Source organism: Mus musculus, chromosome 12 (assembly GCF_000001635.26).
Source record: "Mus musculus strain C57BL/6J chromosome 12, GRCm38.p6 C57BL/6J".
Taxonomy (NCBI): Eukaryota; Metazoa; Chordata; class Mammalia; order Rodentia; family Muridae; genus Mus; species Mus musculus.
This window is the reverse complement of record NC_000078.6, coordinates 21,707,736-21,731,071: the sequence shown is the minus strand read 5'-3', so window position 1 is coordinate 21,731,071 and position 23,336 is coordinate 21,707,736. Positions and strand designations below refer to the sequence as shown.

Sequence of the window (23,336 nt, the reverse complement as noted above, 5' to 3'; positions counted from 1 at the left end):
TGGGTCCATGAGACCCCTTTGCCCCAAGCTGATGAGCTGAGGGGTTTGTCTCAATCCTGACTCTTGTTTAACCCTTACAGGACATTTGACAAAGCTTCCTTCCACTGATTTAGGCTTGCCTCTCCCTGTCCCTTTTACCACGATTCTGCATGCATGCTCCTAGTAGACTGTATTTAGCCATAAAAAGATATCTTTTCTGTCTTTCCTAGAGTGTTCTGGGTTTTGCCATGTTATATAGAACCATTTTGTACCTCCTGAGGAGAGCCATCCTGGAAATGCTAAAAGTCAGAGCTTGCACTATCATGGTCTTGAGTTCTTCTGGCCCAGAAGATCTCAACCTGTGTTATCATAACCCCTTTGAGGATGAATGCCCCTTTCACAGGGAGTCACCTAAGACCCTCCTGCATATCACATATTTACATTATGATTCATAACCATAGCAAAATTATAGTTATGAAGTAACAACAAAAATGACTTTATAGCTGGGGGTTCACCACAACATGAGGAACTGTTTTAAGGGGTTGCAGCTTTAGGAAGGCTGAGAACCACTGCTGTAATGGATGGCACTGGACATACAGAGGATATTGCTTAGCCACCATGGTGGTAGGGTGTGATAGGAAGCCAGACCTGGGGTTTCAGGTATCCACAGCTCACCTGTGTCTTGGCCTTGCAGGTTTAGTCTCCACTGCCAGCTGCCATGGGCAAGCAGAACAGCCAGCTGTGTCCTGAGGTGCTGCAGGACCTGCAGAAACACAGGGAGTTCACCGACCATGAGCTTCAGGAGTGGTACAAGGGCTTCCTCAATGACTGTCCCACTGGCCACCTGACCGTGGACAATTTCAAGATCTAGCCCAACTTCTTCCCCTACAGAGATGCCTCCAAGTTCGCTGAACATGTCTTCCACACCTTTGACACCAACGGCGACAGCACCATCAACTTCCAAGTGTTCATCATTGCTGTGAGCATGACCTCTTGGGACAAGCTGGAACAGAAGCTGAAGTGGGCCTTCAGCATGTCTGACCTAGACAGCAATGGCTACATCAGCTGCAGTGAAATGCTGGAGATAGTGCAGGTACCTGCACTTGACAGGGCCTTAAGCATGGGGAGTGCAGGGATCCAGGACCCCCATCCCCGGCCCCATACACCAGGTCATTCCTCTGCCCACTTGCTACCTGGTGTACTAAAGGACTGCATGTCTTTGCAGTGAGTAACGATAAAAGCCAAGCATCTATCGATTGCTTGCTGGACATCAGGTCCCAGCTGAGCTCATCCATCAGGTTTATTCACACAATTCTATAAAACGGGTCTTTTTTTAAAAGAAAAGAAAAGAAAAGAAAAGAAAAGAAAAGAAAAGAAAAGAAAAGAAAAGAAAAGAAAAGAAAAGAAAAGAAAAGAAGAGAAAAGAAAAGAAAACAAACCTCTAATGAGATCTGAGATAGGTGATTAAGAATTGTCAAAGCAAGAACTGGGAAAATGGCTCAGTGGGGAAGAACACTTGATACCCAGCATGAGGACCTGATCTGATCCCAACACCCATGGAAATGCCAGGAGTGGCTGAGCATGCCCGAAACCCTAGAACTAGGGGACAAGTGAGTCCCAGAAGTTTGCTGAGCAGGCAGCGTAGCTACAATGTTAAGCCCCGGTTGGGTTCAGTGAGAGAGAAAAGGTTATACTGTGAACACCGGGATTCCTGTTTGGCCTCTGCACAGGTGGGTGTTCATCTGCACACACATGTATAGCATACACACACATTAGCTGTCTATAGGGCTTCCTATAGAAATCAGAACGACACAGTAAAGGATGAGTCAGCAGTCAGTTCTTCACAGGAGCAATGCTTATGTGCACCCTGCATCCTTCCTGCTCCATGCTCTAAACCATCTCTGTATTTAGTCCAGTGAGCTGACTCTGTGGGTAAAGGTGCTTGCTTCCAAGCCTGGCAGCCTGGGTTCAATCCCTAAGACCCACATGGTAGGAAAAGAGAACCAGCTTCCACAAGTTGTCCTCTGAATTCTCCCTGAGATCACCTCCCCCAAATAAATAATTACATACATCCATAAAATAAGTAAAGTAGTTATATACAGTGCCTAATACAATGGCTATAGATGTTAATAATAATTTGTATTATTTGGGAAATAAGAAGAAACTGTCTGTGTACCTCCAGTTTCATTTTCTAGACTATTTCCCACCTATAGTTTGTTGAATCTGCAGATTTGGGATCCATGAGTGGGCAGGGCTCAATGTATTTCCCCTTTGACCTTCCCTCCAGGATTTTCCAGTTCCCACCAAAGATCTTCCTTTCAGACAGAAGCTGTGCCCCACAACCTCCCCTCTACTCTGAACCAAGGAGCCCTCCATTCTTCCATTCCCCAGCTGTATCCTATGCTCTTGAACGTCACTTAAACTTTCCTGGCTCCCTTTGTCCAGCACCTTGTCTGTGAAACTTGTTCTGATGAGAGAAGGGAGTGAGCAGGTGGAGTGGGAGGAGGGGATTGGGAGAGGGGGTGGATGTGGGGAGAGGGGAGTAGATGACCCTGTGAAACTGTTGATGGCACAGAGGTGTTTGGGATACACTCTCTGCCTATGCAGGCCTGCCCTTTTCCAACCCACTTGATTCAGTTCTGGTTGAGGGAGGGAGACTAGAATTCAGAGTCAGGTACACCTAGCCTGCATCCTGCACCCTTCCTAGGGCTCTATAACCATGGGCATGTCAGTAGACCCTCTGAGCTGTAGGCTTCATCCCTGTTGTCTGAGTTAGGGTTTCCATTGCTCTGATGACACACCATGGCCACAAGCAACTTGGGGAGGAAAGGGTTTATTCACTCACAGTTTCCATATAACAGTTCATCATCAAAAGCAATGAGGGCAGGACTCAAACAAGGCAGCAACCTGAAGGCAGGAGCTGATACAGAGACCATGAAAGGGTTGCTACTTACTGGCTTGCTCCCCATAGCTTGCTCAGCCTTCTTTCTTATAGAACTCAGAATCACTAGCCCAGGGTTGTACCACCTACACTGGGCTGGGCTCTGCTCCATCAATCACTAGTTAAGAAAATACACTCTGGTCAGGCATGTTGGCACATGTCTTTAATCGGAGCTCATAGGAGACAGCAGACTCTCTGTGAGTTCAAGGCTAACCTGGTCTAAAAAGTGAGTTCTAGAACAGCCAGGCTGTTACATAGAGGAACCCTGTTTCAATAAACAAAACAAAAGGGAGGAAAGGAGGGAGAGAGGGAGGGATGTAGAAAGACAGGGAGAGAGAGAGAGACAAACAGAGAGAGAGAGAGAGAGAGAGAGAGAGAGAGAAGAGGAGACTGGACATTGTCCATTTTCCAGAGGGTTCCAGACTTTAACCAGAGCACTGGCTAATCCTAAGTCTCCCACTTCCATTCCTCAGGCAAAATGTCCCTGGAAGAATTCAACAAAGGTGCCAAGAGCGACCATCCATTGTCTGGTTGCTGCAGTGTGATCCCAGCAGTGCTAGCCAGTTCTGAGGGAAATGGGCTTTACACAGTTGTGAGAAACACAGGCTTGACTTGCCATCTTCAGCTTTGCTTGCAAAAGTGGTTTTCTCTGTGATTTCTCCTGCTCTCTTGGGACCTGGGCCCAGGCAGCACATCACACTCACCTGGTCTGGCTGGATGCAGCTCCCTCCTCTGTCTGACCCAATAGATGTCCCTCCCCATCCAGTCCAGGCTGGTTCCTTCCAAGGTTTCAAGTGTTCTCAGCTGTAGGGCTCCTTCCCTGCCCACAGAGGGCCTGGAGACCCTTAAGGACACCAGACTGGACTTTTCAGTATCTTACCGAGACCAGCTGATTTATTCTATGATCCCAGCTGACTTTGTGAGGATGAAGAAGATGGAAAGCAGACAGGCAAGCCCTTCCTGTGCATGGCTCCACCTCCCTTGTTTATTTTCTCTGACCAAAGCTGCTTGCATGTATAAACCGTGGTATCCTTACTTTTAATATATAAGTTTTGTATAAAGTGAGAAGGTTCAGCCCCTGTATTTAAAGCCTCTGACTGCCTTTAAAGCATGGTCCCCTGTGGCCTGTGATTCTCCCCACCCCCCAAGTCTGGCTGTGCTGTGGTATTTATGTATTCATTTGCCTAATTACACAGGAGATACATGCATGCCCAAGGCTGTGGACATCTGCCCTACATCCTGCAAACATAGGTGTGCCTGTGTGCTCCATCCTTCCTGTCCATTGACCTGGCATATTAAAATAATCAAATAAACCAAGGTCTGTGAGTTTCTTGTGTTGTCACAAGCACCCTTTCACAGTTCACTCTCTAGTGAGTTTGGGAATGAAGCAGGTAAGTGGTAGACATGGAGAAAGTCCTTGAATGTCTGGAACAGCCGAGAATTTAGTCAGAGTGGAGTCTATGCCAGCCTTTCCCTACTAAGGCCGTTGGCCCTTCTGTGCTGTTGGCTAGAAGGTGTTTTAGATATTGGACAGAAACAACAGTGCCTCAGGACCAAACAGGACATGTGCCCTGGCTAATGTCATCCAGCAAGTTCAGGATCACTTATTCAAATAATGGGGAATAAGAGGATGGATGTATGTGTGTGCCCAGTTATGAAGACCTCATGTGATTGCTGGGATTTGAACTTAGGACCTTTGGTAGAGCAGTCAGTCCTCTTAACCACTGAGCCATCTCTCCAGCTTTGGGAGCCTTCTCAAATGGAGAACCCAAAGACACACAAGATGTGAGTACAGTGAGTGGCAGAAATAAGAGCATAGAAATGGGGCGGCTGAGGCAGGAAAGTTATGAGTTCTTGGACAACCTGGACTCCATAGTGAGACCTCAGCTCAAAAATCCAAGAGCAGAGACTAAGTCTGATCTCCCAGACCCATAAGTTGTCCTCTGGCCTCCACCTGTGCTTACAACCCCAGCAGTCTGGGGAGCTGAAAATCACATCAGGAGTCCAAGGCCATTCCTACCTACATTCTGAGTTTGAGGCCAGCCAGGGTTCCTTAGTGAGACCCCGTCTCAAAAACAAAATGTGACAATTGTCATAGGAAGTACTTATTAGGACTTGGTGGTTAAGAGCACTGGTGGCACTTCCAGAGGCCCTGAGTTCAATTCCCTAGCACCCGCATATCAGCTCACGACTGTCTGTAACTCCTGTTCCAGGTGATCTGGCACCCTCACACAGACATACATACAAACAAAACACCAATGCCTGCGAAATAAATTTAGATACACCTTTAAAAAGAAAAGGAAGAACTTATTCAAGGAAGAACCTCTCTTGTGGCCAAACCCTAAGCTAGCCTTCTCCATGGGACCCCAGAACACCCACAGGATGTCTTGTTGGAAGTGAAGGTGCTAATCAGCTTTCATAGCCTTAGGGACACTACCAACACACCCCTAAGATTACATTCCCACAGTCCATTTTCAAATCTAAAGATGAACTTCCTGTCAGGAAGCCAGGGCCATTCAAGCACGTGAAGGAAGCACCACCCAAAAGGGACAAAGTCTTGGTGAGCCTTGCAGAATGTGGCTTTTGCATTTCTGTGGATGTGGGTGGAACTAACTCCAATCCACACCTTGCCCTATACCAAACCTTGTTGTTAGACAGTGTTGGAGACAGTGGTAGCAGGAAGTCCAGAGAGGAAATGTCAAGGTGGGGAGGTGAGAGGTTGGAGGAAGTTTGGAAGCAAGATGGACTCCTGAGCCCTCCTGGAGGTTCTAGCCAAACTCACCTGTTCTATTTCACTCAGTGGATTTTTAAGATTTATTTTATTATTTCAATTGTGGGCCTGTGTGTGAGAGAGAAAGACTACATGCATTTGCATATATGCATGCAGGTGCCTGTGGAGTCCCAGAGCAAGATATTGGATCTCCTGAAATTGGAGTTACTGGCAGTTGTAAGCCCTGGTACATGGATGCTGGGAACCAAACTCTGATCCCAGCAGAAGCGGTAAGTGCTCTAACCATTGAGCTTCTCTCCAGCTACACCTCATCCACTTTAAGCTTAGACCAAGCCAAAATCAATGAAATGCACTCAGCACAGTGGGACAATTCTTAATAAAATGCCTTTGTTCACATGGTTCCTGCATCTGGACTGCCCTTCCCCCTTTGAATAGAAAACTTCTACTGACCCTGTGAAATCCTGTCTCTCTGTCTCATTTGTGTAGCCTTCCCTGTACCCAATACCTCCTTTTTAGTCTTACTAGCTACCAGTCAGTAAGAACTATATATGCCTTCCATTTGGTGACTCTATTATGTTCCTCGTGGTTCACATATTTTTAATGGCCATGCTGGCCTAATTAGGGTCAGATCACTACTCCTGTTTCCCACTAGGTATTAAAAACACGAGTCTTCAAAAGTTCAAGTGGTCCAGTCATGATGGTTCACCCTTCTAATCCCAGCACTAGAGGAGCTAAGACAGGAGAATCTCAAATTTGAGGCCATGTTTGCCTCCCCAGGAAGCGCTGTCTCAAAGAATGAGTGACAAGGCCTAAGTAGCTTGTTCTAGGTCCAGTAACTGGCTAGGGACAGACTCAGGACTCAAACCCTGTGCTGCTTGACCCAGAGTCCCTAGATACTGTAACCATGCTTGGCTCTGTCCCCTTACAAAGGGTATGGGAAGCCTTGTCAGCTTCATCTCAGGGTCCCCTTGACCCCAGCTTCTCTACACTAGACTTCTTTTTTCTGGGAGCCATTGAAGTTGACTGAATTGTTCCCATTGGAAGGCCCAGGAAAAGACTAACAAGGCTGGATTCCAAGATACTCAAGAGCCACCCTATGGTGCAACACTAAACTTGACACCTAGGTGGGAGTGGTGCACTACTCAATTGCTGCTTCTGCAGTCTGCAGAACTGTTTTTCCACTGGGTGAGTCTGGGACTTCTGTTTACAGACCTCCAATATCAGAGTTCATGGATTGAAGAATTAATATGCTAGTGAGTGACCGAAAATATGTGGAGCAGAAAATTGATATAAAAAAGATAGGCAGATCTACCCATGCCCTGAAACTGCATCAGATACCATGCACTCAGCATGTAGTTATCTGTGCGCACGCACGCGCGCGCACACACACACACACACACACACACACACACACACACACGATATGACAAAGCTGTGTGGATGGTAGCAGTGTCCCTACCCCTGACTTCAATGTCACTGTAGCTGTGCAGGACAGGACCAGGGGCTGAACCTGAAGGACAGATGCATGGACCCAGCTGCAGCTTCCCTTGGGTCTGTCATTACTCAAACATCAAGAGTTTTATTTTATTTTTTAAACAGGGCTGTGGGGAGACAATGGCTTAGTGCATAAAACATGCACTGTGTAGGCATGAAAACCGGAATACAGATCTCTAGAACCAGGTAATAGCTGGGCAGGTATGGCAGTTACCTGTAATCCCAGCATCTGAGAGACAGACGGTACATCCTCAGGGCCAGCTGCCTGGCTAGCTTAGCTGGAATCAGCAAGCTACACTTCAGGAGACCTGGCCTCAATAAATATAGTGGAGAGTGGGGTAGGGAGACACACAATGTCTACCTTGAGCTGCCCACTCATGCACATGTGCCCACACATATGGAAACACACATGCACAGGGCATATGCATACACATGCAAAAACATTAAAATCAGAAATGTAAAGAAATCTGTAGGCCCCGGTGTCTGTGACCAGTCCATTCTTCTGACCTCAACCTGAGTTTGTAAATCTGGCCCGTTCCTCTCTACATATCCCCCAGCTTTCTCAAACTAGCTTGACCTGAAGGAAACCCATCACTGCCTTGGTCCTGAATTCCAGGGCCACTCCAGGATAGAAACTGGAGTCCTCCTTAGCATCTCCTTCTATGTCCACTTAAAACAATGATTCTCAACCTTCCTAATGCCTGCGACCCTTTAATACAGTTCCTCATGTTTTGGTGACCTCCAGCCAAAATATTATTTAACTTGCTACTTCATAACTGTAATTTTGCTGCTATTATGAATTCTAATATAAATATTTTTGGAGATAGGGGTGTGCCAAAAAGTCATAACCCTCAGGATGAGAACTGATAAATCTGCCTTGCTCCAGTTGGGGCTTGTTTCTCCATCTTTAGACCTGGCAAGAGTTCAGGCTCTTGACAATTGTCATCTTGAGCAATTGACACTGAGAATAGACCCAAAGTCCAGACCTATCATCCTGGCCAGGAACCTTTCCCAGCAGAAAAATCACCTGGCATTAGACCCTGTGGGCCGGGCACCTGCCTTACAGGGTAGCCCTATGGTGGATACAGGGTTTGTCTTCATAGGTAATGTCCTCCTTTTTTTGTGGAAATTTTAGATAAACTCAGTGTCTGAAGACATGAAGATTTAAGGAGAGCTTCAGAATGACAGACAAGCAGTCTCTAGAGACACCAGGTTCTATCTGTTCAGAACCAACTAGCCAAACCTGATCCTCTGGTTCCAGAGCCAGGGCTGGCTCCAAAAGTCCACTCATCACCTCTTAGGCATTAGGCACCAGATAAGAGGCCTGGAGCAAGCTTCCACAGGAGCAGGTGGCTATGTGATAGGGGAGTTTGGAGTTTAAGGACATTTTGTACCTCAGCTGTTCTTCTCAACCACAACTAGGACCCATGTGATGTATGTGTGAACGGCCAAGTCACACAACTTCCCAAACCTTTCCTCCTCCCTTTGTGAAGGGAGACTAACTAAACACATGCAAATCCCTCCTCTGGGGAGACAAAATGGTACAGTTCCCCCTAAGGTCTCAACATCAAACGGAAACAAGATTTGCCTAAGTTCATTCTGTAAAGCCAATGAGCTTATTGAGCTTCCATAGAGAACATAAGGGGGAGGTGTTTGCAGTAGTGTGGGTGCTCCTCACCCAAAAGGCTGCTCATAGAAAGCCTTTATCTTGCAGGGACCAGTTCTTCTCCATAGCCATATGGATGACGGAGCCTCACCCCTAGTCTTCCCAGATGTCCTGGCCATCTTGGAGGGTGTTTGTTTAAGCCAGGATGGGGCAGTCTACCTCAAACCCACAGATGTGCAGGCTAGGATGCAGGAGATAAAGAGCAAGCAGGGACCAACCACACCCTAACTCTCTCATCTGTGTTTGCAGTAGTATAATCTACTGGTGTACAGACATAGCCAACAAGTTTGGATTTTAGTTGATGCCAGATGTAGTCAAGATAACTGGTCAAGATCAGTGGTTATGGGGGTAAAGAGAGGCTGGGCAGCACTTTCTTCACTGGGGCCAGTTGGATACTAACTAAGATGGATTTTGTTAAGCCTGGAACAGTACTGGCATGGAAGAGGTGCAAAGTGAGGGTTAACTGTGGCAGGGAGATTGGATAGGAGGTCAGCAGTGAAGACAGTCAGTCCATTCAACAGACACTGTGCTCAAGGGCCAGAGCCGTGCCACAATGGTGGCTCTTGTCAGGAGTTCAGGCTCCACTGTGGAAATGGACATTGGGGGTCGGCTGTAATATGAAACTATAGCCTGCAGGGATGTGGTCTCTGAAGTGGTAGAGTGAAGACTTGAGGAATGATGCTTGGGAGAGGGCCCCTCACTTTAATGGAGACTCCACACTCAGTCCTTCACTGAGTCACTTCTGACGTCCCCTAGGGCAGATCTCTTAGAAACAGTTCCTCAGCTCAGAGTGGCTGAGCAATGCAGGCAGAGCTGGCAGGGTGTGTTGGTTTCTTTGGTGTCTGTGACCAAATATCTTCAAAAAGCAACTCATGGGAGAAAGGGTTTCTATGGCAGATGGTTTAAAAGGATGCAATCTATCATGGCAGCAGCAAGCACAGAGAGATGAGTACTGGGGCTCAGCTGGCTTTCTTCCGTTTATGCTCTCTGGAACGCTAGCTGCGGAAATACTGCTGCCCATTTTTAAGGTGGGTGGCTCTTCCCGTTTCAATTAACCTAACAGACAATCCCCCGAAGACATACCCTGTGTCACATCTCTATGGTGATTCTAGATCAGTGGGTCTCGACCTTTGGGTCTCAACCGCTTTGGGGGTAGGGGGTCACATATCAGATATTTTCAATCCGATTTGTAACAGTAGAAACATAAAGTTTTGAAGTAGCAACAAATAACTTTGTGGTTCGGGGTCAGCAAAGCACACGGAACCAAGAACTTCCTAACACAAGGGTTGCATCGTTAGGAAGGCTGAAAATCGCTACTCTAGATCCTGTCAAATTAATAACTAATATTAAGCAACCACAGAGGGTCAATCACAAATCTCTTCCAATGGATCTCCATCCATACCTGGCCCACTGAGTCTCACTGAGCTGATTCTTATAATTTGGGTAGAAGAAAAATTGCCACCAATGTGTCTCCCCAGTAGGCACAGACTAACAACAGGGAGATAAATGCCTTTCCTGACCTCCAGCAATCACTGTGAGCATGGCTTGTCAGGGGCCTTGGAGTGAGGAAGACCAACATTAGGCACTGTAACTCAGCGAGGAGATGATGGCCCTTTCAGGTCTTGGGGCTGAGCAGAAATCAATGTCAGAAGACCAAAGGAGGAAGAAAATTCTATCGTGCTCAGGGCTGCATGGAAAAGGAATGGAGGTCAGAGAGCCACAGTCCAGAGATGCAATTACACTGCACAAGTACTTATAACTGACTGTTCCCTATGTTTGTCTCCAGCCTTGAACGGCAATTCTGTTAACAATGGTGTTCATGTTCAAGGTGTAGTTAATCCATTATTCCTGCACTAGCTGTCAGAGCATGGCAGCTAAGGCCAGGACTGTACAAGGCTTCCATTTGGAGTTTCAGCTGATACCTGCTAGTGGAGATCTCCCAGGCCCAGAAAGACAGACATGGCAGATAGTCCTGAGGTAGCCTCCGAGTTCTGAATGGAACCCTGCTCAGGTCACTGTGGGACCTGGAGGAGAGATGCCCAGTCTGACCTGGAATGTTCATACAGGTTGCCTGAAGCTGGTAAGGGAGTTATGGAGCTTAGGCTGCAAGCAGTGCCACCTGCAGAAGAACAAGAAGCATAAGATAGAGGCAAGATGATCAGTGGGAAGGGAGGGGAGGGGAGGGGAGGGACGGGGAGGGAGAAGGGAAGGGAGGAGAGAGGAGGGGATGAGAGGAGAGGGGAGGAGAGACAACTGCCTGGGCCTTGCTGGTACTTGTTAAGAAGCTATGAGATGAGCCAGGGTTCAGGTCAGTTAGAGGTCAGAGCGAGGACGGAAGGAGACTAGACAGACATCAGAGCTTTCTTCCTCATCCACACAGAAATGACTGGCAAACGCTCACTAGAGCATTCTTTGTCATGAGAACTGGACATCAATCCCGAGAGATGCAGTCAAGCAATTTTGGGGTATGGAATGCAGTATGCAGGATGTGTGATACACAGACATAGGTACATATATTCACAAGACTAAGATATATCTAAATAGCCACATGAAAAAGCTTGGCATGCTTCTGTATATAAGAATAAGGCACCAGGCAGTGGTGGAGCATGGCTTTGATCCTAACAGGAGGCAGCAATAGGTGAATCTCTGAGTTCGAGGTCAGCCTGGCTACAGACTGAGTTCCCAAACAGCCAAGGCTACCCAGAGAAACCCTATCTCAAATAAATAAATAAATAAATAAATAAATAAATAAATAAATAAATAAATAAATAAATAACATAAAGGAGAGGGATGAGAGGCAACCTTCTTAGGGACCCCCAAGGGTTCCAACCTCAAGCAACTGGTGACTTCTAAGATCTGGTGATAAAACAGGCCCCTGAGTTGGTCTCTATCAACTTATTGTCCACTCATTATGAGGAGGGAGGCTACCTGCCAGTGTTAGTAGCCCTATAGAGAGGCCCAGGTAGCAACAGCCCACAGGAACCAGGGCCTGCCAGCTGCTACCCGAAAACACACAGAGAGAAAGCTGCCCTGGCCATAGCCCAGATTCTGGGCCAGCTGAGCTACTGCATTCCTGAGGGATAGTAATGCTGGAAGAGCAACATGACTTTAAGGGTAACCTTGGGAGGAAGTCCACTGTCTGAAGGCACACCCGTGGGGACCTGTCGGGAATGTGACTGCTTCCTTAGAAGTCCTGGGCTGCTGACAGTCACTAAAAGCTCTTCAACAGTCACAGACAACATTTAAAACAAAAATAAAACCGCCTGGAGAGATGGCTCAGTGATTCAGAGCACTGGCTGCTCTTGCAGACAACCCATTTGGTTCCCAGCACTCACACAGCATCTTACAACTGTCAGTTTCTTCAGTGACTCCCTCTTCTGTCTTTCAAAGGTACTGCACTCATGTGGCACAGCTACATACATGGGGACCAATGCTTATACACATAAAATTAAACAACCCCTTAAAAAAAAAAAAGCAGAAGCCAGGCAAGTAGGCATATACCTTTAATCCCAGCACACAAAGACACAGCCTGATCAACAGCCTGTATCTACATAGCGAGTTCTAAGAGAGCCAAAGTTACATTATAGACAGTCCTGGTCTGCATTAAGAGAGAGGGAGAGAGAGAGAGAGAGAGAGAGAGAGAGAGAGAGAGAGAGAGAGAGAGAGAGAGAGAGAGAGAGAGAGAGAGAGAACATTGGGCTAAAGTAAAGAAATGGCCCACTCATCCCATCCTATTTCCCACCATGCCAACTGCTCGTCTCCAACACAGACTGGCCAGCAAGTAACGGAGGGAGAATCAGTCCCAAGAGTTTCTCAAGACACACTGAGATAGGTGCTCAGTGCTCTCACCTTCTGTCTGTCTGTCTGTCTGTCTGTCTGTCTGTCTGTCTGTCTGTCTCTCTCTGTCTCTCTCTCTGTCTCTGTTTCTCTCTCTCTCTGTCTCTCTCTCTCTGTCTCTCTCTCTCTCACACACACACACACATACACACACACACACAAACACAAACACACACACACACACACACAAACACTCGAGTCCATCTCACTGCCTCCTCTGCCCACTCGCCTACTCCAGAGTTGTTAGTGAGGTGGGCCTGCCCATCTGAGAGCTGGAATCAGTAGAGGAAGCACACTGTCTATGGGTTTGTATGAGAAAAGAGAAACATTTGGTCTCAGAAAGGATGGCATTGCTAGGAGTACCGGGGTGGAATGGGCTCCCATCCTGGCAGGGACTATGAGGAAGTCACCTCCCTCAGGTTGGGGAGAGGGCCCTTAGGGAGCTCACCTGGGACTGCAGTTGTCCCTCTGCTGTGTGATCTGAGGCCAGTTTGGAACCTAGGAGAGTCTAACCCACAGTTCACCAGCTTTCAAATGTCTCTGATTTGTATGGGATATCTTTTCTCACAGCAAAATATAAACCTAATATATCAATGTAAGTTAAACCTTCTCTTTACCAAGGGAGGGACTTAGAGGGGCCACACTGTTCCTGCACTTCTACTCCATCCCAGACACCCTTGCCCCATTTTGGTCCTCAGAGCCAGACCTTTAATGAGTCCCATGTAGAAGGGTCTGTAGCAGTGACATTACAGAAGACTATCCTATGGGACAATTGTTTCCTCTTTGTGTTTCCTCATGAGCTTTAAATAGATGGCCAATCACAGTGTAACTCTCCCTGCCACCAAGACAGTGCTGTCCCCTGTCTCCAGAAGACAGCCTGGTGAGTCACAGAGAACCATGAAGACTGTCCCCTTGGCTAGGATCTCCATGCCTCCTCCTGGCCCCTGTAGCTTAGGGTTTCATCAGTATCAAGAGTGTGTTTTAATGAATAGACTCCCCACAGCAGTTCATCAATTAGTTTAAAATTGCACCCGACCCACCCCATACACACCTTGTGAGCTTGGGATGAGGCCACATCTCCAGAAAGAGCATTGGCTCCCCTCCCACATCTGTCTCCTCTACTGGGCAGCGACTTGTCAAAGGGTAGAGGGAAACAGCATCTAAAATTAGGAAGAAGAAATGCCTTTCGTGTCACCGACCTGCATTCTTTCCATATATTTGTTTTCATAGAAACAAACCAAATGTTTTAAAACAGAAACCAGAATTGATGTGAAGCAATTTCATCACCTGCCTTCCACAGCACAATTTGTGCCTCTCTATTAAGTCCTAACTGTCCTGTCCTTCCTCCTTTGGGAGCTTCTTTTGGACACGATTTTCTCTTTTGAGCTACTCACTTGCAGCTAAGAAAGAGCCTTTTTTCCATAGTAACAGGACCCATAAGTGGGTAATCCAAGACAGCAACATGCCCTTATTGCCATCATCAGAAAAGAGCCAGGCCCCCTTCCAACGCACAAAGTGGCACAGACCTAGGAAATTCCCAGCTCCTGCTTTCCCCACAAAGTGAGCTCAGTGACATTTTCCAAGTGGGGAGGCAGGAGAGGAGGTGCTGTCAGTCTAGACTAGACTGATGAATAGGCTTTCTCAGCACACTCATTGCAGCATGTGTGGACACTGACATGTGGGGCTGCTTCTTGACTTTGCCCCAGAAGATACAAGCCCCACAGAGCCTCACCCAAGAGCCTGAGTTCAACTAAGTATTAACTAACTCTCTTCCTTACTCACAGATACAGCTCAGTCATGGGCAGAGCAAACATGCTCATGGGAATTCAGAAGGGAAAACTGTTAGCAGTGACATGGGTCCTATCCTTCCTGAGGGAGCTGGTCACAATATTCAGGCAAGGTAACCTCTGAAGAACAAACATGGCATGCTTATGCAGCAAGGAGAGACCTGGCCCTGATAGAGCCAAAGAGGATGTTTGGAGTAGGAGAGGGACAGAGAAAAGACCTGTAGATGGGTATGAACAGGTACACCAGCAGCAGATACATCATCTTCCAGCAGCTAGGGATTTCAGAGAGAGGCGAGGGCAAAGAACAAGAACCCGTGCCTATGGTTCGTGAGGTACAGGCATCCTTGTGGCTTTTGAGGTTGCCCGTGACTCTCAGAAACCTGTGTCACCAACCCAGGTGGAGATGGAAGTTGTTGGGTAGAAATTTAGAAGTCCTCATTTGCAGTAGAAGTGTCTGCCTTCTCACCATCCCGCAGCAGCCCAAGAAAGTACTTCAGGCTCCAGCTTAGCAAGGTTTAAGCAACTGCTACTAATATGAAGAGGTTTATTTTTAAAGCAAAATCTCCCTTGTAGTTACAAAATAAATCATATTCAGGCTGGCATGTAGCAAAGTTGGTGGTTGAGGGCTTGCCTAACTTTCATTACACCCTGGGTGGGGTACTCAGTGCTACATAAAACTAGGCATGGTTGCAGACATCTATAGTCCCAGAACTCAGAGGTGGAGGCAGGAGGATCATAAATTAGAGGTCATCGTCATCATCTGAACAGTAAGCATGAAGTTTGGGTCCACTTTGGGCTATATACATCCTATACTGGAAACAAACAAACAAACAAATAAATGACACTTGTAAAACTTCAAATAAGCTAGGCAGCAGTGGTGCACACCTTTAATCTCAGCACTTGGGAGGCATAGGCAGGTCGATTTCTGAGTTGGAGGACAGCCTGGTCTTCAGAGTGAGTTCCAGGATAGCCAGGGCTATACAGAGAAACCCTGTCTCAACTCCACCTCCCCCCCACTCCAAAAAATTCTCCAGATGGTTCCAGCCCTCCCATTGCCTTTTAATAATCATATACTTTCTCTCTCTCTCTCTCTCTCTCTCTCTCTCTCTCTCTCTCTCTCTCTCTCTCTCTGTGTGTGTGTGTGTGTGTGTGTGTGTGTGTGTGTGTGTGTGTGTGTGTGTCTTCCTCTCTTCCTTTTTGGGATATTTTTTCACTCCATAGAATTCCCTAGAGCCTCTTTATGGCTAAGCTGCATTCCACAGCACCAGTGCATGGCAGCTGAATTACCAAGTCACTATTGAAGGACATCTGGACAGCGCTTATGGCCATTACACACAATCATTGTGAACACTTACAAAAAGGTGTATCTGTGAACACGAGTTTCCATGTCTCTGGGATAACTGCCCGGGAGCACAATGGTTGGACCTCACAGCAATTGTATGCTCAGCTCAATTGTTTGCTTTAAAATTTTATTCATTTACTTCTTTCATATGTGGAGTGTGTGAATGTGGAGGTCAGAAGACAAATTGAAGGAGTCAATTTTGCTACATTGATCCTGAGTTTTAGCCTCAGGTTATCAAGCACCATTACCCACTTAGCCATCTTACCAGCCTGTGTGCTGTTGGTCAATGGGCTATACACAGACAGTCTGGTCTCCAGTCAAGCTGAGGTGTAACCCTGGGACCCAGTGGTGATAATTCACCTACATGAGACGGAAGTTCTCTCATGTCTCCTGGACATGATTCCCACCCGGGTCCGAGTGGAAAGCGTCTGGCAGCCCTCCTAGGTCTGCCTGCCCAGAGCATAGGAGGAACTCTGGCCAGACGTGGGCTATCCTCCATTCTCCCTCCTGCCCTTGCCCCTCTTTAGTACCTGAAAGAAAATAAAACTTGAGACATGTGATTCATGTAATTTATGTCAAATAGCCCAAAGAGTTGTTTATGAGCTTTGAAACCTGGGGCAGAGAACATAGCAGAACAGGCCAGGACATTCCCGGGCAGGCCCGTTTTTAAGACATCCCTGTGGCCGGGCGTGGTGGCACATGCCTTTAATCCTAGCACTCGGGAGGCAGAGGCAGGCAGATTTCTGAGTTCGAGTCCAGCTTGGTCTACAAAGTGAGTTCCAGAACAGCCAGGGCTACACAGAGAAACCCTGTCTCAAAAAAAAAAAAAAAAAAGACATTCCTGAGGCTGCTTAGCCATAAAGATAAAGAGAATGACATGCCAGACTGGCCCAGTGCCTCCCTATCTCCCGCCCTTCTGACCTAAGTTAAATGCTATCTGCATGTATAGTCTGCTGATGTTTAAATGAACCAATCATGTGAAACCGCTCCAATTCCTCCCCCAGCCCCAGTCCCAGCCCCTTTTCTATAAAAAAAAAAACCCTAGCTTCCAAGCCTCGTGGTCGAATCCACTGTCTACTGCATGAGATACGTTTCAACATGAAGCTCTGCCATTAAACTACCTCGTGTTTTTACATCAAGGCATTCTGTTCTGTTCGTGATTCTTGGGTGCACGAAGATTCAGGAATTGAGTGGGGGTTTACCCACTAGGTTCTTTAAGTACCCACAGTGTGCTGTTTTGTTTCTTACAAAACAGCTGAACTGTTTCCTAGGAAGGTGTATTAGGAGACCTGAACAGATAGCAAACCTATACAGAGACATAAAAGGGGGATTTATTAGAGTGTCTTCCAGGCTGTGGTCTAGTTAGTCCAACACAGGCTGTATATTGGTCCAGGAATCTAGTAGTTTTTCAGTTCATGAAGATGAGCATCTCGGCTGGTCCTCAGTAGACACTGGAATCCCAAAAACATAGAAAGCCAGTGTAGGAATGAACTTGCCAGTGAGAGCAAGGGCAAGCAGGCAAAGAGCAAAAGCTTCCCTTTTCTGTGTTCTTTCTATAGGCTGCCACGGGAAGGCACAGCCAGATTAAAGGTGGACCTTCCCACCTCAAAGGATCTAGATTACAGGTTGGTCTTCCAACCTCAGAAAACCTAGATTAAATGTGGGACTTCCCACTTCAAAAGAAAAAAAGTTCTCACAGGTGTTCCTAGCAGCTTGGGTTTTACTTCATTCCAGATGAAGTCAAGTTGACAACCAAAAGTTGCCAGTACAGGTGGCTGGGACATTGTATATCTCCACCCAAAATTTATGAGAAATTCAGTCACTGTGAACTTTTGTCAGTGTTTGGTGTGTCACCCTTTTTATTTTAACCATTTTGACAGATAAGCAATGATAGTTCACTATGGGGTTTATTTGATTAAAAACAAAGAGAAGGGGATAGAAAGATGACTCAGTGGTTACAGCATTTGATGCTCTTCCAGAGGATGGGAGTTCAGTTCCCAACACCTCCATCAGGCAGCTCCCAACCAAGTGTAAGGCCAGCTTCAGGAAACCAACCAACTCTTTACCTTCCATGGGCACTGCACTCAAATGCATGCATGTGTCTATTCACACACACACACACACACACACACACACACACACACACACAGAAATCTCTACATAATTAAATATCGAGGAAATTTTAAATAAAACATTCGCTGATGTAAAATGTCCAGGGAAACAGTTTTTATGCATTCATACTAGAGGTGTACATTGCATGTGTGTCTGCTGCCTGTGGAGGTCAGAAGAGAGCATAAACCCCACCCCCCCTCATCTGGAATTGGAGTCATGGTTGTGAGCAGGTGCTGAGAATCAAACCTGGGTCCTCTGAAAGAAAAAAAAAAGGACTTTCATTGATCCATCTCTCTTGTCCTGGAGAACTTGTTGGTTTTTCTTTGTTTGTCTGGATTTTTTGTTGTAGTTTTTGTGTTTGTTTTTTGGTTGTGTGTTTGGTTAGTTGGTTGGATTTTGGTTTTTCAGGACAGGGTTTTTCTGTGTAGCCCTGGCTATCTTGAAACTTGTTCTGTAGACCAGGCTGGTCTTGAACTCAGAGATCTGTCGGCCTCTTCCCCACACTCCAAGTACTGGGATGAAAGGTGAGAGGGCAGCCACCACCATCACCACAGCCTGGCTGTAAAAGCTTGTCTTTTATCTGCATGCCCAGGTGCATTCTTTAGTTTTCTTAGTTTATTTAGTTTTCTTTAGGTTCTTTCGTTTTCAGGTTAGACTTAACTTTCTGTCTTTAGGGCCCAGTCCCCTGAGGTGCCAGGAGTCTTTAGATCTGCCAATGCAAGACATTTTTCAGTTGATTCATGATAAAACTAAATCATCTCTGTTCATCTGCTCCCCATCTTCTCAGAGTTATTGCTGATCTCCCTGACACCCACACAGGCATGTGTGGATCCACGGAGGATAACCTCCCTCCAGTATTAACTGAACACAGCTCTTCACGGTCCCCAAATGCCAATAAAAGCAATACCTAACTCACTAAAATACTTTGCTTCCTATTGCTGCGTTAAACGCTATGATCAGGAGCAACTTGGGGAGGAATGATTTCATTTCACTTGGCAACTCAGAGTCCATTATGAAGGAAAAGAAGGCAGAAACTCAAACAAGGCAGGTACCAAGAAGCAGGAACTGAAGCAGAGACCATGGAGGAGGGCTACTTATGGTCTTGCTCCTCACAATGTGCTCAGCTTGCTTTTTTTTTTTTTAAAGAGACTTATTTATTTTTAGCGTATGTATCTATTATATATTTATTTACTTATTGCTTTTCTGCATAAGATGTACATGCTATATCCAAAGCAGCCACGAGAGGGTTCCAGAACCCCTGAAACTGGAACAACAAATGGTCATGAGCCACCATGTGGATTTTGGAAGTTGAAACCAGGTCCTCTAGAAGAGCAGCCAGTATTAACCACTGAGCCATCTCTCCATCTCCTCAGATAGCATTTTTTATACACACCAGTCCCACTAATCACAGTGGCTGGGCCTTCCCACACATCAATCATTAATCAATACAATGTCTCAAAGACTTGCCTACAGGCAATCTGATAGAGGCATTTTCTCAATTCAAGATTTCACTTCTTAGATGACTCTAATTCCTGTTAAGCTGACAAAACCACTAACCAGCACACCCCCTATCAAACACCTAATAGAATCCATCTTGTTTTACAGGTAAGCAAGCTGGAACCCCTACAGGATGTTGCAACTCACCCAGCAACTCACCACAGACTAAATATCGATGGATGTCAGTGCCGCAGACCCTCTTGGTCCCTTATCTGCATAGAATGAGTCTCTGATACAGGTGGGCAAGGAGTCGGCGGGAATTGACAGACAGACTCAACACAAGGGAGTGTGGATCTGAATGTAATTTGTCAAATCAAGCATCAAACTTTTTATACAGAAGAAAATAGGGGAGTTGGGTGACACACCAGCAAGGTACAAAGAGGTTACTGGATTCTTACACAAAACAGAGGAACACAAACAGGGAAGAACTGGCAGGAACCAACTGGGATAAAACTCAATGTTAACAACTGGGATCAAAAAGAGCTCCACCTAAGGTCCACTTAATCTTAGAAGTCAGGGGCAAGGGCTTCCTGCCCTTGCCATAGTTCCTACTCTAGTCTATTGTGTAGTCCACCTTCCCCCTAGGCCATTGTAAATACTTGTTGTGTATGGGTGTAACTCAGTTACCTATAGTTCTAAGTATCTACTCTGGTTCCTCTTTAGGTCACAAACTTCCTTCTTCCTAGATAATGGTAAATTTCTGAGAAGGGCAGTGACTTAGCAAGGTTGGATCAAGGACTGCCTAGAATCTAACTTAGCTCTATGTCAAAATATCAATCCTAAGGAGTACTTGTAATAAAGCAATATTAAGGGAAAGCACACATATTCGTTTACCAACTAAAGGAAGGACATTGGAACATTCTTTATACAGGATGCCACAGTTCCAGCAGACCAAGTTTCCATGAACTTTTTGCCTCGGGACAGTACCCAGGTTTTTGGGGATGCTTGTCACTATTTGAGTGGATGTAGCATGTCAGAATCCCAGAATGTGTGTCTGTGGTACAGGTAACATCTTCTATCTGTCCAGTTGTCTGTCCGGTCTATCTGGCCACCCTTTCTAAGGTCCATTATCACAAGATTCTTCCAGGCTACAAGTACTCTCTCTGATCACTAATTTGAGTATCCAGACTGAATCTGTCTCTGTCAAACAAGGAAAAACCATTGACTGTTTCCTGTTTTCTGTAAGCCGAGTCAGATCCACCTAGTGGGAAACTAAATAGCTCTCCCTGACTCCTGTTTGGACCTGGGGCTCAGGCACAGGAATGCAAAGAGAGGCCCACCCCCATGTCCCTTCTCAGGTGCCCTACCTGGCTGTTTCCTTCCCTCTAACTCAGGAGCACTGCTCCCCAGTCCCTTACTTTTCTAATCCTCCTTCCTGAGTGAACACAGTCAACATAGATTTTCACAATAAGACTCATGACTACCAGCCCTGATGCAAGTTAAGATCAGTTGAGTAGAATGTTGAAGTATATTCATGAGGCCTGGCAAGATGGCTTTAGTGGGCAAAGGAGCTTATTACCAAGCTTAATTGATCCTGTGGAAAAATGTGGTGGAAGGAGAGAATGGACTCTAGCAAGTTGTCCTCTGACCATGCACACCACCCATGTATACAAATACATAAACAAAATGTTTGAGAGAGAGAGTTAACCGTGGGCAGGTTATGGTCCAATCCACGTCTGCTGGATATGTTTAAATCATCTGGGTGATTCTAGTATGGCTTCAAGGATGAAAATCAACTTCACATATTGAACGAAAAATTAAATAGTAGAGGGGGCAGGCATAACTACTCCTAAAACACGGGAAAGGTTTTTATTGTAGCTATAAGGAAGAAGGCAGACAGAGGAAAGAGGCCAGACTGAACTTGCCGGCAGACTAAACCATGAGAGAAGAGAGGGAGGGAGGGAGAGAGGGAGGGAGGGAGAGAGGGAAGGAGGGAGGGAGGGAGAGAGAGAGAGAGAGAGAGAGAGAGAGAGAGAGAGAGAGAGAGAGAGAGAATCACTGACTAAGAGAGGTGGCCAGGGCCAAGAGAACAGCATAACCCAAATGGCTGAGTTATACAGGGATCAGGCTTGGGGAAGGGAATCTAAAGCCTAGCTCCCGGGAAAGAGAAGTTTAGGGTAGGGGATGAGATGAGAAGTGCTAGGAGGAGTCATAGGTACTGAGGGATGCTGGGAGAGCTGGGAGAAACCATAAGTACTGAGGGATGCTGTGAAAGCTGGGAGGAGCCACAGGCACTGAACAACACTCCTCCCTGGTTTCTTAGAGAGCCTAAGTCTGTTCTTGGATGGTGTCCTCATGTCTTCCCCCTGAGCATGGGGGCCTGGACTTTGAAACGTAGATTCTGCTGTCAAGGGAGGCAGCAGGGCTAATGACAAGCTTTCTTCTGCCCTATAAAGCAGAAGTTTCTGTACCTATATCTGTCTGCCACTGACTCTTCCTTTAAGCAAAAACCCTTCTGATTTTAGAAACTGAAATCCCAGAACTATGGTCCCAACCACTTTGGACAGTGCCTAGGTCCTGGCCCTGGCCCTGGTCCTGAACTGAGATTTTGTTGTGAAAAGGAGGCAAGAATCCTCCCTGGGGTGGAAGAAATCAGCAGAAAGATCTAACTACCCTCCTCTACCATCAGAGAATGTTCAGAAGCCACAGCTGGCAGCAGGGTCCTGAGAGGACAAACATCACTGTACACAGTTGACACGGGGTTCTTGCTGCATAGTGCCTGACCTAGTCTGGGCCCCTCTGGAGATCTGGGAGTCACCCAGATCTCACAAATAAACTCCCTTACTACTTCCATTAGCCAAATTAGGATGCTGCTTCCTTGGAAAAAAGAGCTCATTGGCTGTGAAGTCAGAGGAAGGAGCAAAAAAGAAAAAACAAAGCAAAACAAAACACTTGTCCTTCATGGGACCAGCCAGTCTGAAGAGCATGCTCAGGTCTAGGGAGGGTTCTGGGTGTTCTTCAAGCCATCTCCTGGCCTGTAGGCTTGTCAGTCTTCAGTAGCCAGAGAGGCAGCAATGTGCCTGAGGTTGGGTCTCCTGGAATGCAGCTCCTTGGGCCTCGCCCCAGGCCACAGCATCACAGTACTGGAGTGTGACACCTCGATTCCTACACCTCTCCTGAGGCACTTCCTTTGGGAGTGAAGCTTGAGAGCCCTGGTCTTAGCCTTCAATGCAAGCCTGGAGTAGCCCTTGAGAAAGCAGGGCTCTCCTAATGGAAAGAGACTGAATTCTCCCAACATAAAAACTTTCATTTTTCAGTGAGAAAACTGAAGCTGGGAGCCAAGTGGTTTATTCAAGAGCCATTGGTTTGTGAGAATGGGAGTGGAGACCATGGGATACTAGAAGACAGGAGCGTTGTTCTGAGAAGAGGGAGCCCACAGCAATCACTCTAGATTGCACCCCACTAGAAAAGCACAAAGTTCATTGTGTAGATAGGTCAGCTTGGAGATGCAAACTCTGTTGGAGTTATCAGATTGGAAAGCAGGAATAAACTGTGACTGTTGTGGTGAAAGAAAATTAAAATTCAAGGTCCATGACTCATGCAGCTTGCTAGTTAGGAGGGCTTTTTGGGCTTAGAGCAAAGAACAAAGGCTGTAAAGTCATCCCAGGAACCAACTAGCCATAAAGATAGGGAAGACGTAAAAGAATGTCCTGACTGGCCCAGCACCTCCCTATCTCCCTCCCTTCTGACCTGGGTTAAATGTTAACCAGATGCTCTGCTGACTTAGATAAGCACCCGGCTCTCAGAATTCCTGACGCCCTGACCTGCACATACTCTTTTTCTGTAGTGTAATCATTCTGCTGAAGTTTAAATGAACCAATCGTGTAAAACCGCTCAAATTCCTCCCCCCAGCCCCAGACCCTTTTCTTTAAAAACCCCTAGCTTTCGAGTCTCGTGGCCGACAACTGCTGTCACCTGTGTGAGATACCTGTTTGCCCAGAGCACCCACA

At 46.5% G+C, this 23,336-nt stretch overlaps 1 non-coding gene and 1 pseudogene across 1 annotated transcript in view; both read left to right on the top strand.

Moving 5' to 3' along the window:
* Positions 1–4,250, top strand: part of 6030426L16Rik — a 57,736-nt gene extending 53,486 nt beyond the window's left edge. Inside the window, exon 4 of the transcript XR_001780508.1 lies at positions 674–4,250. This is a non-coding gene — a transcript (RIKEN cDNA 6030426L16 gene). The remainder of the gene's footprint in view (positions 1–673) is intronic.
* The window catches only part of Gm4036, a 137,464-nt pseudogene that overhangs the window by 30,134 nt on the left and 83,994 nt on the right, over positions 1–23,336 (top strand).